The following is an 11,734-nucleotide window of genomic DNA, read 5'->3' as shown; positions in this document are numbered from 1 at the left end:
AAGGGTTTGACACGATATTCTTATAGACGTCTCGATATCGTTGCTCACCCGATACGTTCGATTGTAACCCAGAGTTCGGATGGTGTTAAGAAACCGTTAAATAAGAAGTATATTAGTATAGGATCGGTTAATTTTCATGTCATTGTTTTCTTACAGTTAATTCGACAACGGTACGTTTCGATATAGATTCGTTTTGGACAACGAACAATCTGTACCGCATCAATTAGGAATAATATGTCTCGTTTCTCCAATAATAGCATTAGATCTGTACGGAATTGCATTTATATCAAAAGACGATATATCGGGGGACGTAGATTTGAAAAGATATATTTTCATAGTTATAACCGAAAGTCTATAACTCGAATGTAAATTGGTAGTTTCGACGGAATCGAGAGCAACGCTTGATTTTGTGCTTCCTTCTAAGACGATAGTCAACGTAAAATTTATTGGTAAAGTTTGCTACTTCTACTACGTTTTATCTTTTAACGCCTCGAACATAAATCGTATGATATTCTAAAGGATTTATGTATTTAATATGAGAAATAAGTAAACGGTTCCAAGCTCGATGAACGTTTCGACGAAGCCGGAATATGGAACGTCGTTCGCGCTCGACCGTTCAGTCCTCCGTTCGGCTCATATCATATAGGGTACGCATTAAATGAGAGCGACCGCCAGACAGTTAAAATACGCGAACGAGAAGCATACGCACGTACGTAACTTTGTCAAACGAATCGTGATTAGAACGTTCTTATAAGAAAATTAAGAAATTATATCAGAATGTCGGACGTCGATATTAGCGGACAAGCGGTTTCTCCTTCGTCGAATCAAGGGAGTGGAGGAAATTCCGCCGCCGTTGTTAACGCATCGTCAACAGGCACACCGGCCGGGTCGAATTCATCTTCGGTGTCGGCTACGGGAGCCGCATCAGCTACAGCCGGTAGCGCAGGTTCGTCTGCAGGAGGGAAGAAAGAAAAATCCACTTCGAGCAAGGCGAAGAGTTCTAAATCGAAAGTTAGTCATCCTCCGATCGCTGATATGGTAACGAGTGCAATTAAAGGATTGAAAGAGAAAGGCGGAACTTCCTTCAGAGCTATTAAAAAATACATAGCGGCCAATTACAAAGTGGATGCTGACAAATTATCGCCCTTTATAAAGAAATATATAAAGACGTGGATCGCTTCGGGTGTTTTGGTACAAACGAAGGGCAAAGGAGCTTCCGGATCATTTAAATTAGCGGCTTCGGCACGTAAAGCAGGAGGTACGACAGCCGCAGGTACGAAGAAAAGAAAAACGGCCACTGCCAAAACCGGACAGAAAAATAAACGAAAACCAGTAGGAGGTGCCGCGACAGCTACGACAGCCGGTGGTAAAAAAGCGTCTGCCAAAAAAACCTCAGAGAAAACGGAAAAAAAGACGACCGCCGCCTCCGCCTCAACTAAGAAAACCACAGCTAAAAGTAAGAAAGGTGAATCTGCAACTTTGGCCGAGAAAAAAGCTTCTGCCAAAAAAGCCGTCGAAAAGAAAACAGGAAAGAAATCTACCGCCGCCACGACTACGTCCGCTTCCAATGCCGCCGCTAATAGTTCATCTTCGAAAGCAGCAAAAAGCAACACGGCCGCAAGATCCCCGAAATCGCCTTCCAAAGCGAAAAAATCTAATAAAGCCGGACCTACGAAAAAGCCCAAGGCGCCTAAACCGAAAAGTGCTAAGACGACGACCTCAACTGTTCGTGTTGCCGCTGGTGAAGGTGCGAAAACTAAAAAACCAGTATCACCAAAGAAAAAGAAATAAAACTATTTCTACTACGTATGACGATATATTAAACAGGCGACACATTTCATCGTCAGATCAAGAAGACACGGAGTTGAAAATTACAAATATCCCGACACTCCTGGACGTGCTACGACTTCCCTAAAAAATACGTTCGTCCAAGACCGTATTTTTTTAATAGAAAAAAAAACGGTTCTTTTCAGAACCACAATATAACTTTATAAAAGAAAGAATATTTATATAATTTATTTATTATCTTATTATTACTTAAATGATTATTTTCTAGATAGAGCCGTAACTAATTAGGGAACCGATCGATCGATACTCTAAAACAGTAATAAAGGAATATTCAGTACAGATCAGATTATTTATAAATTTTCTAGTTAATATTTATTCTTTAATAAGAACGCGTATTCTAACTTCTTTTTTATACGATTTTGTTGGCCCTGAAAAGGACCGATATTAAAGGGCGTATGCAAAACTTTAAACGGTTTGCGTTATCTATTTGGTTTTGCTGTCTGTCTTTTTAGGCAATAATACTGCTTGAATGTTAGGCAAGACGCCGCCCTGGGCAATAGTAACGCCAGATAACAGTTTATTCAATTCCTCGTCGTTTCTGATGGCCAATTGTAAATGCCTAGGGATAATCCTTGTTTTCTTGTTGTCTCTAGCGGCGTTACCCGCCAACTCGAGAACTTCGGCCGCCAGATATTCCATTACGGCAGCTAAGTAAACGGGAGCACCGGCCCCTACGCGTTCGGCATAATTTCCTTTCCTTAGAAGTCGGTGAATACGACCGACAGGAAATTGTAATCCCGCACGATTGGAACGAGACTTCGCCTTTCCCTTCACTTTTCCGCCTTTACCACGTCCGGACATGTTAATCTCGATCGTTGTTAGATACTGCTCACCTTTAAATCAAAAACGGTACTGGAAATTTCTTACAGATCGGCCTGGAATTTTGTCCGCGAGCCAAACTCGTTATATCATACGCGACCAATCAGACTCTAACTCGGGCTATGGGCGGGGCTTAGAAGTGTTCCTTCGAATGTTATAAGTTCTAGAATTAAAGGCATTTTTTTAGTTAAGTACTCTTTGAGGTACGTGAGACGTCGGGATTTTTATTTCGAAATGCCACCGAAGACAAGCGGTAAGGCGGCCAAGAAAGCCGGAAAAGCCCAGAAAAATATCTCTAAGAGCGACAAGAAAAAGAAGCGCAGGAGGAAGGAAAGCTATGCGATTTACATATACAAAGTTTTAAAGCAGGTTCATCCCGATACGGGTATCTCCAGCAAGGCCATGTCGATCATGAATTCTTTCGTGAACGATATATTCGAAAGGATAGCCGCCGAAGCGTCGCGTCTCGCCCATTACAATAAGAGATCAACGATCACGAGCAGAGAAATCCAAACCGCCGTTAGGTTATTGTTACCCGGTGAGTTGGCTAAGCACGCCGTTAGCGAAGGTACCAAAGCAGTCACCAAATATACCAGTTCTAAGTAAATTAATTCACATACCTATGTGTGTTTCAATATACTACTTACCTGCAAAATCGGTTCTTTTCAGAACCACAATTGGATATACATTTTAAAAAATGAAATGTTAAACAGTAGCTGACATTTTATAAAAACAGAATTTTCAGATATATATATATATATTGTAGTTATTGTATTGAATTATATTATATCATTATAATCTGTTATATAGTAAGTATATAGAATAAGTTTTGTAAAAATGGTACGGCCCGAGATTGTTATTTAAAAATAAGGTAAAGTATTTCTGGAGTGACTTCGAAAATATGTGTATTCATTTTTATTACGTTTATGACTATATGATAATTAATTTATTTTTCCTAACTGTGGCTAATTGTGGATTGTGGCTAATTTCTACACGATAAGTATTAATCACGGGAACGTCTCGAAATGAACAAATAGGAACTGTAATTAATCAAGAATTTAGAATGGAACTATCGTCCTAATATAATGAGGATCGTCAAAGAGAAGATACTTTTTTTTTCGTTTACTAGGTTGACCTTGCTTGGGGACAGTGGAACTCAGTGGAAAATCGCTGATGGTGGGTGAGGAGGATAGGCCTGTGGTCAGAATCGATATCTTGGAGTACTTGCAGGTCAGAGGCTTGATTCGAATTTTGATAGATAAAAAAGTCAATTATTGTCGGTCGATTGGAGGAGTAGTGAGTTGGTTCGCTTGGAGCAATAAGCCCAAGTTCCAACTCATCTATTATCCCGGCCGATAGTAATTCTTCCAATAGCTGTGTGGTTGATGGCGTTGAAAATGGCCTGAAAATCTCCTTGGTCATCTGAATATGTTCCGAAGAGTATTTCGCCAATGGAGATCGGGTTCGTGTTCTAGTGGAATCCAGACCAGCCAGACGACTGTTATCTTGAGTTCCCCGTACATGAGTGGGGGGAGGAATTGGTCTTTTGGGTTTGGTTGTTTTTGGAGTAGGTCGGCACTTGCATCCCGAGTAATTTGCGGTGTATGGTTCTCAACAGTTGGTGCATTTCGGCGGGGAATTTCTGTCTTTGGGACTTGACGTAGGCCGGAGTGGCTTTACAGTTGGCCGATGAATGACCGTAGAATTGGCAGTTAAAACGTTGAACGCGCCTGCCGTTGCCGCGCTGGGCTTGGACTTTTACCACCTGATTCATTAGGCGGTCGACCGCGAAGATACGGCGTTCCTCTCGAGGAACCGACCAACATGGATTGGATTGAAACCGAGCTTCATGAGCGCGGTTCGGACTTCGAGTTACCATTACGTCGAGAGAGAAATATAATATATTAGCTGACCCCGCAGACACTCCGTACCCTGTACTCAATGGATAAATAAAGGATTCATTCTATCAAATTCTTCGTTCAAATCACTTTCGAATCATCCTTAGGAACATTCTGATATCGGAAAACCTTATCCGTAGTCGATAAACGATATCTAACGGATGAATTATAGAAAATGGCCAATAAGCGGCAAATATCCGATCGTAAGGGTGCACCATCGTTTCGGCGAATCATTCTTTTGGAATCTTACGTTCTACAAGCAAAACATTTATTCATAGGTATATACCGATAATAACGAACGGGCCGACGTAACAACCTAAAATGTCCTGAAATACGTGAGAACAGTTTTACTCCGATCGCCGTATCGATATGTGACAGTATCCATCCTATGAAGGATCTTTACATTCTACTAGCATAATTTTATGGATCGGAATTTTCCGACTTTTAAAGAACGTGATCGGCAGTCTAGAAACGGCCTGAGGACGTATTAACACGAGAGGTTAAAATTATTGCTTTAGAAGTTCACGTTGTCTAAAGCTAAAGTTTATTCATCGGAACATTCCGATAATAACGAGAACGGGCAGACGTAAAAACGAAAAATTTGCGCAACGTCCGTATAAACGATCTGTTCTAAAACACCCATACATTTCCGATAGCTGGCGAGAGACCCGCGCTTAAATCGTGTGCGCTTCTACGTGGGGCGATACGAGAGACGGATACGACGGGTCGGGTCGACCGGCGCTGTGACACTTTTACCGAGTGGCTTTTGATCAGCGAAGGTGGTATTACATATTATATGTTAATATATAAGATCCGAACCGTATTTTTTTATTTATCTAAATAAAAAGCGTATTTCGTCGTGTTATTATATATTCGTAACGCTCTCGCGATTTTGTATCGTCGTTTCGTTGTTCTTCCTGGTCGGTTTTTTTCGATATATCGGGAAGCGTACGACGACGACGACGGTATCACTGCGAGATCGCGAATTCGGCGGGAACATTCGGCTTCGTTAGAAGAAGATGATCCACGATTCATATGCGATTGGAATTATTATTTTTATGGACGTATCGGTTTTTCATCGGAACGTTCATAAAACAGCAACACATTTTGCGATAGCTCTCTGCTCTCCGAGCGAGAATAAAATAAAAAATCACGAAACGTTTCTCGTACGAGGTTTCCTTGTCGCTTTATATATTTCTATCTAGCGAAGGGTTCGGAGAGAATGTTTTTCGAGGTCTTATAAACGCCGAACGATATTTTGCGGCATCCAATTTTCGACGTAGTCGACGATCGTCGTCGATAATCGAGATAATTGGGTGCCTAGTCGATCGGTTGTGTATAAAAAAAAACAAAAGATGTGTCTAAGATGATGATATCGTTTTGTTTTATTAGACAACTAATATTAAAATGTAAGAGCGTGGCGCCTCGGACCGGTTTTTCCGTCGTCTAGGCGCGCTATCATGCACCTCCTTTTTATTAGTCGTCGATATATATTATATATCGTCGTCTTACGCACACGTTTCTTTATAAGTCAAACTTATAAAATAAACTGTGTCTGTATTTGTTTTATCTGCTTCGTGTCGATAAAATAATAAGAACAGTTCCCTGGTTGATCCTGCCAGTAGTCATATGCTTGTCTCAAAGATTAAGCCATGCATGTCTCAGTACATACCGAATTAAGGTGAAACCGCGAAAGGCTCATTAAATCAGTTATGGTTCCTTAGATCGTACCCACAATTACTTGGATAACTGTGGTAATTCTAGAGCTAATACATGCAAACAGAGCTCCGACCAGAGATGGAAGGAGTGCTTTTATTAGATCAAAACCAATCGGTTTCGGGTTCGCGCTCGTCATCGTACAACTTGGTGACTCTGAATAACTTTAAGCTGATCGCACGGTCTCGCACCGGCGACACATCTTTCAAATGTCTGCCTTATCAACTGTCGATGGTAGGTTCTGCGCCTACCATGGTCGTAACGGGTAACGGGGAATCAGGGTTCGATTCCGGAGAGGGAGCCTGAGAAACGGCTACCACATCCAAGGAAGGCAGCAGGCGCGCAAATTACCCACTCCCGGCACGGGGAGGTAGTGACGAAAAATAACGATACGGGACTCATCCGAGGCCCCGTAATCGGAATGAGTACACTCTAAACCCTTTAACGAGGATCAATTGGAGGGCCAGTCTGGTGCCAGCAGCCGCGGTAATTCCAGCTCCAATAGCGTATATTAAAGTTGTTGCGGTTAAAAAGCTCGTAGTCGAATTTGTGTCTCGCGCCGCCGGTTCATCGTTCGCGGTGTTAACTGGCGTGTTTTTCGCGAGACGTCCTGCCGGTGGGCTTAGTCGTGTCGCGTCGCCGTCGCGCGTGCGTTTCGGCGTGCGTGTTGTGCGCGTCGTGGTTACGACGGCCCAACTCAATCCTGCCGCGGTGCTCTTTACTGAGTGTCGAGGTGGGCCGGCACGTTTACTTTGAACAAATTAGAGTGCTCAAAGCAGGCTAAAATTTCGCCTGAATACTGTATGCATGGAATAATGGAATAGGACCTCGGTTCTATTTTGTTGGTTTTCGGAACCCCGAGGTAATGATTAATAGGAACGGATGGGGGCATTCGTATTGCGACGTTAGAGGTGAAATTCTTGGATCGTCGCAAGACGAACAGAAGCGAAAGCATTTGCCAAAAACGCTTTCATTGATCAAGAACGAAAGTTAGAGGTTCGAAGGCGATCAGATACCGCCCTAGTTCTAACCTTAAACGATGCCAGCTAGCGATCCGTCGACGTTCCCTAATATGACTCGACGGGCAGCTTCCGGGAAACCAAAGCTTTTGGGTTCCGGGGGAAGTATGGTTGCAAAGCTGAAACTTAAAGGAATTGACGGAAGGGCACCACCAGGAGTGGAGCCTGCGGCTTAATTTGACTCAACACGGGAAACCTCACCAGGCCCGGACACCGGAAGGATTGACAGATTGAGAGCTCTTTCTTGATTCGGTGGGTGGTGGTGCATGGCCGTTCTTAGTTGGTGGAGCGATTTGTCTGGTTAATTCCGATAACGAACGAGACTCTAGCCTGCTAACTAGGCGCTTTTTGACATCCTAAAGGCCCGCCGGCCGCGTTGCTTTCGGGTTTCGCGGTTCGTGCGCGGTTTTTACTGTCGGCGTACAAACTATTCTTCTTAGAGGGACAGGCGGCTTCTAGCCGCACGAGATTGAGCAATAACAGGTCTGTGATGCCCTTAGATGTTCTGGGCCGCACGCGCGCTACACTGAAGGAATCAGCGTGTCTTCCCTGGCCGAGCGGCCCGGGTAACCCGCTGAACCTCCTTCGTGCTAGGGATTGGGGCTTGCAATTGTTCCCCATGAACGAGGAATTCCCAGTAAGCGCGAGTCATAAGCTCGCGTTGATTACGTCCCTGCCCTTTGTACACACCGCCCGTCGCTACTACCGATTGAATGATTTAGTGAGGTCTTCGGATCGACACGCGATGGCGTTTCGGCGTCGTCGATGTGTAGGAAAAGATGACCAAACTTGATCATTTAGAGGAAGTAAAAGTCGTAACAAGGTTTCCGTAGGTGAACCTGCGGAAGGATCATTACAGTGTGTTGTTATGCCTATATATATATAATAGGTAAACGTACAAGTCTGTAAAAATCATTGTCGAACGTTAAAGAGCCATCTACGAAGTTCGGAAGTTCCGATCGAATTTCGACGTCGTCAACGTAGCTGTTTTCGGGTACCTATAATATATGGTTTTAAAAGATGTACGCCCGAAAGCGGAGATATATACGATGAAGATGTTGTTATATAGGACGACGAGTAATAATCGTCGGCCTACGACGGATTTCGTTATAAATGGACAAATCGAGCGCAAAATAAAACGATTTTGCCAATTATATTTCTAATCGACGTTTCGATCCTCATATCGACGAACATATACGATGATCGGTAATGTGATTAGTTTACGAAAATCTTATCACCCTTCGTTTGTTTCATTCCAAAAGGGTGAGATTTAGTTTACGAAAATATTGCCAAACTATGATCAGCGTATGCTCTTTTGTTGTCGTACGAGGTGAGACGACGAAAATTTACAACGAACGTCACCATTTCGAGTAGTCTGTCTCCGCTCCTCTCGTTGTGTGTAGTGGAGAAGACGAAAATAAACCGTAAGAGCGTTTTAAAGTCGACGGCGGCTGCGAAAGGGGCGCAAGCGCTGTCTATGACGTGAGCGCGCGTCGTCGTCGTCGTCGTCGTCTTATAATAGAAACGTTTCGATATGCGTTTAAAACCTAACTTAAAAAAAGATTACCCTAAACGGTGGATCACTTGGCTCGTGGGTCGATGAAGAACGCAGCTAATTGCGCGTCAACTTGTGAACTGCAGGACACATGAACATCGACATTTCGAACGCACATTGCGGTCCTGGGATCTCATACCCGGACCACTCCTGGCTGAGGGTCGTATCTCATTTCAAGACTGCTCGGATTTTCTTTGATCTTCGCGATCGACGAGAAATGTCTGAGCGTGCTGAGCGTATAAGCGCGATTCGATCGCGACGTTCTAAAACGTGACAGCGGACCCGTACGTGTGACCTAACTCTCTCGTACGGGTCGTACGAATATGAAAGGGATGAGACGTGTTTAAAACGGTCGTTCGCACGTTTTTGTGATAAACGTAGCGCGCACCATTAATACGATCGTCGTATCCGATAAAATTAGTTTTTAATCGACGTCGGATCGTAGGTGCGTTGTCTCTCGAATACGAGGGAGAAAACACCGTTTTTCGACGGCGCGTCTTTTCCATTCTAAACTTTTATATTTCGTATTGGCTCCTAATCTTCATTATTATGATGATTACGAGCGCCACGCATATTAAACTAGCGACCTCAGAGCAGGTGAGACTACCCGCTGAATTTAAGCATATTACTAAGCGGAGGAAAAGAAACTAACTAGGATTCCCTTAGTAGCTGCGAGCGAACAGGGATTAGCCCAGCACCGAATCCCGCGACCGACATCGGGCGCCGGGAAATGTGGTGTTCGGGAGGGTCCATTATCTCGACGTTACGTCGCGCGTCCAAGTCCATCTTGAACGGGGCAACAGCCCATAGAGGGTGCCAGGCCCGTAGCGACCGTGACTGACGGCGAGAGGATCTCTCCTTAGAGTCGGGTTGCTTGAGAGTGCAGCCCTAAGCGGGTGGTAAACTCCATCTAAGGCTAAATATAACCACGAGACCGATAGCGAACAAGTACCGTGAGGGAAAGTTGAAAAGCACTTTGAAGAGAGAGTTCAAGAGTACGTGAAACCGTTTAGGGGTAAACCTGAGAAACCCGAAAGGTCGAAGGGAGAAATTCATTCGCGGCTCGTAGTAGGCGGCGTGCGATCGCGTGACACGTGACGTTTCGGCGTTGCGCGCGCCTTTCGTACGTCGATCCGGCGACGAACGCGTGCACTTTTCTCCTTGTAGGACGTCGCGATCCGTTGGGCGTCGGCTTAAGGCTCGAGGTGGAGACCGTAGACTGCGGTTCGCGCCGTTTTCGTTTACGGACCCTCGTGTTCGCGGTCGACTCGCTCGACGGTATACCGAATGGTTTAAGGCCGCTACTCGTTAGCGTTCGGCTCGTCGCAAGCGCGTCAGATGCACGTCGGTAATCGGACCCGGTGCCGTTTCCGACCTCTGATGACTGTTGGCGACGAGGTTCTCGAACAGACCTAGACCGATCGGCGACGCTATAGCTTTGGGTACTTTCAGGACCCGTCTTGAAACACGGACCAAGGAGTCTAGCATGTGCGCGAGTCATTGGGAATCACTAAACCTAAAGGCGTAATGAAAGTGAAAGTTCGTCTCGCACGAACTCAGGGAAGATGGGCGGTTTACCCTTAAAAGTGGCCGCTTCGCATTCCCGGGGCGTCTCGTTCTCATCGCGAGAAGAGGCGCACCAAGAGCGTACACGCTGGGACCCGAAAGATGGTGAACTATGCCTGGTCAGGACGAAGTCAGGGGAAACCCTGATGGAGGTCCGTAGCGATTCTGACGTGCAAATCGATCGTCGGAACTGGGTATAGGGGCGAAAGACTAATCGAACCATCTAGTAGCTGGTTCCCTCCGAAGTTTCCCTCAGGATAGCTGGCGCTCGTAGCGTACGAGTCTCATCCGGTAAAGCGAATGATTAGAGGCATTGGGGTCGAAACGACCTCAACCTATTCTCAAACTTTAAATGGGTGAGATCTCCGGCTTGCTTAAATGATGAAGCCGCGAGATTTCGGATCAGAGTGCCAAGTGGGCCATTTTTGGTAAGCAGAACTGGCGCTGTGGGATGAACCAAACGTCGAGTTAAAGCGCCTAAATCGACGCTTATGGGATACCATGAAAGGCGTTGGTAACTTAAGACAGCAGGACGGTGGCCATGGAAGTCGGAATCCGCCAAGGAGTGTGTAACAACTCACCTGCCGAAGTTACTAGCCCTGAAAATGGATGGCGCTGAAGCGTCGTGCTTATACTCGACCGTCAGCGGCATGTGCGATCGCGTCTTCGGGCGCGGTCATGAAGCTCTGACGAGTAGGAGGGTCGCGGCGGTGAGCGCAGAAGGGCTGGCCGCGAGGCCGTCTGGAGCCGCCGTCGGTGCAGATCTTGGTGGTAGTAGCAAATACTCCAGCGAGGCCCTGGAGGACTGACGTGGAGAAGGGTTTCGTGTGAACAGCCGTTGCACACGAGTCAGTCGATCCTAAGCCCTAGGCGAAAGCCGATGTCGATGCGGTGTACGTTTATTGTATATATATATACTAGATCGATACACACCCGTCGGGCGAAAGGGAATCCGGTTCCTATTCCGGAACCTGGCAGCGGAACCGTTAATAAGTCGGGCCCTCGCAAGAGAGTTCGTCGGGGTAACCCAAAAGGACCCGGAGACGCCGTCGGGAGATCCGGGAAGAGTTTTCTTTTCTACATGAGCGTTCGAGTTCCATGGAATCCTCTAGCAGGGAGATATGGTTTGGAACGCGAAGAACACCGCAGTTGCCGCGGTGTCCGGTTCATCCCCTCGGACCTTGAAAATCCGGGAGAGGGCCACGTGGAGGCGTCGCGCCAGTTCGTACCCATATCCGCAGCAGGTCTCCAAGGTGAAGAGCCTCTAGTCGATAGAATAATGTAGGTAAGGGAAGTCGGCAAATTGGATCCGT

General features: G+C 45.7%; 2 non-coding genes across 2 annotated transcripts; both read left to right on the top strand.

Annotated features, from left to right (window-relative positions):
* Positions 1-6,167: 6,167 nt before the first annotated feature.
* Positions 6,168-8,156, top strand: LOC143206364 (small subunit ribosomal RNA). The gene has a single exon (XR_013008339.1). It is a non-coding gene; the product is annotated as a small subunit ribosomal RNA (ribosomal RNA).
* A 708-nt stretch (positions 8,157-8,864) lies between these two features.
* On the top strand, positions 8,865-9,019 carry LOC143206362 (5.8S ribosomal RNA). The gene has a single exon (XR_013008338.1). It is a non-coding gene; the product is annotated as a 5.8S ribosomal RNA (ribosomal RNA).
* The last annotated feature ends 2,715 nt before the right edge of the window (positions 9,020-11,734 follow it).

Source organism: Rhynchophorus ferrugineus, unplaced genomic scaffold (assembly GCF_030347505.1).
Source record: "Rhynchophorus ferrugineus isolate W39M unplaced genomic scaffold, kcgeb_rfMv2 rfM659, whole genome shotgun sequence".
Taxonomy (NCBI): domain Eukaryota; kingdom Metazoa; phylum Arthropoda; class Insecta; order Coleoptera; family Curculionidae; genus Rhynchophorus; species Rhynchophorus ferrugineus.
The sequence above is the reverse complement of the archived record's forward strand: the minus strand, read 5'-3'. Positions and strand labels throughout refer to the sequence as shown.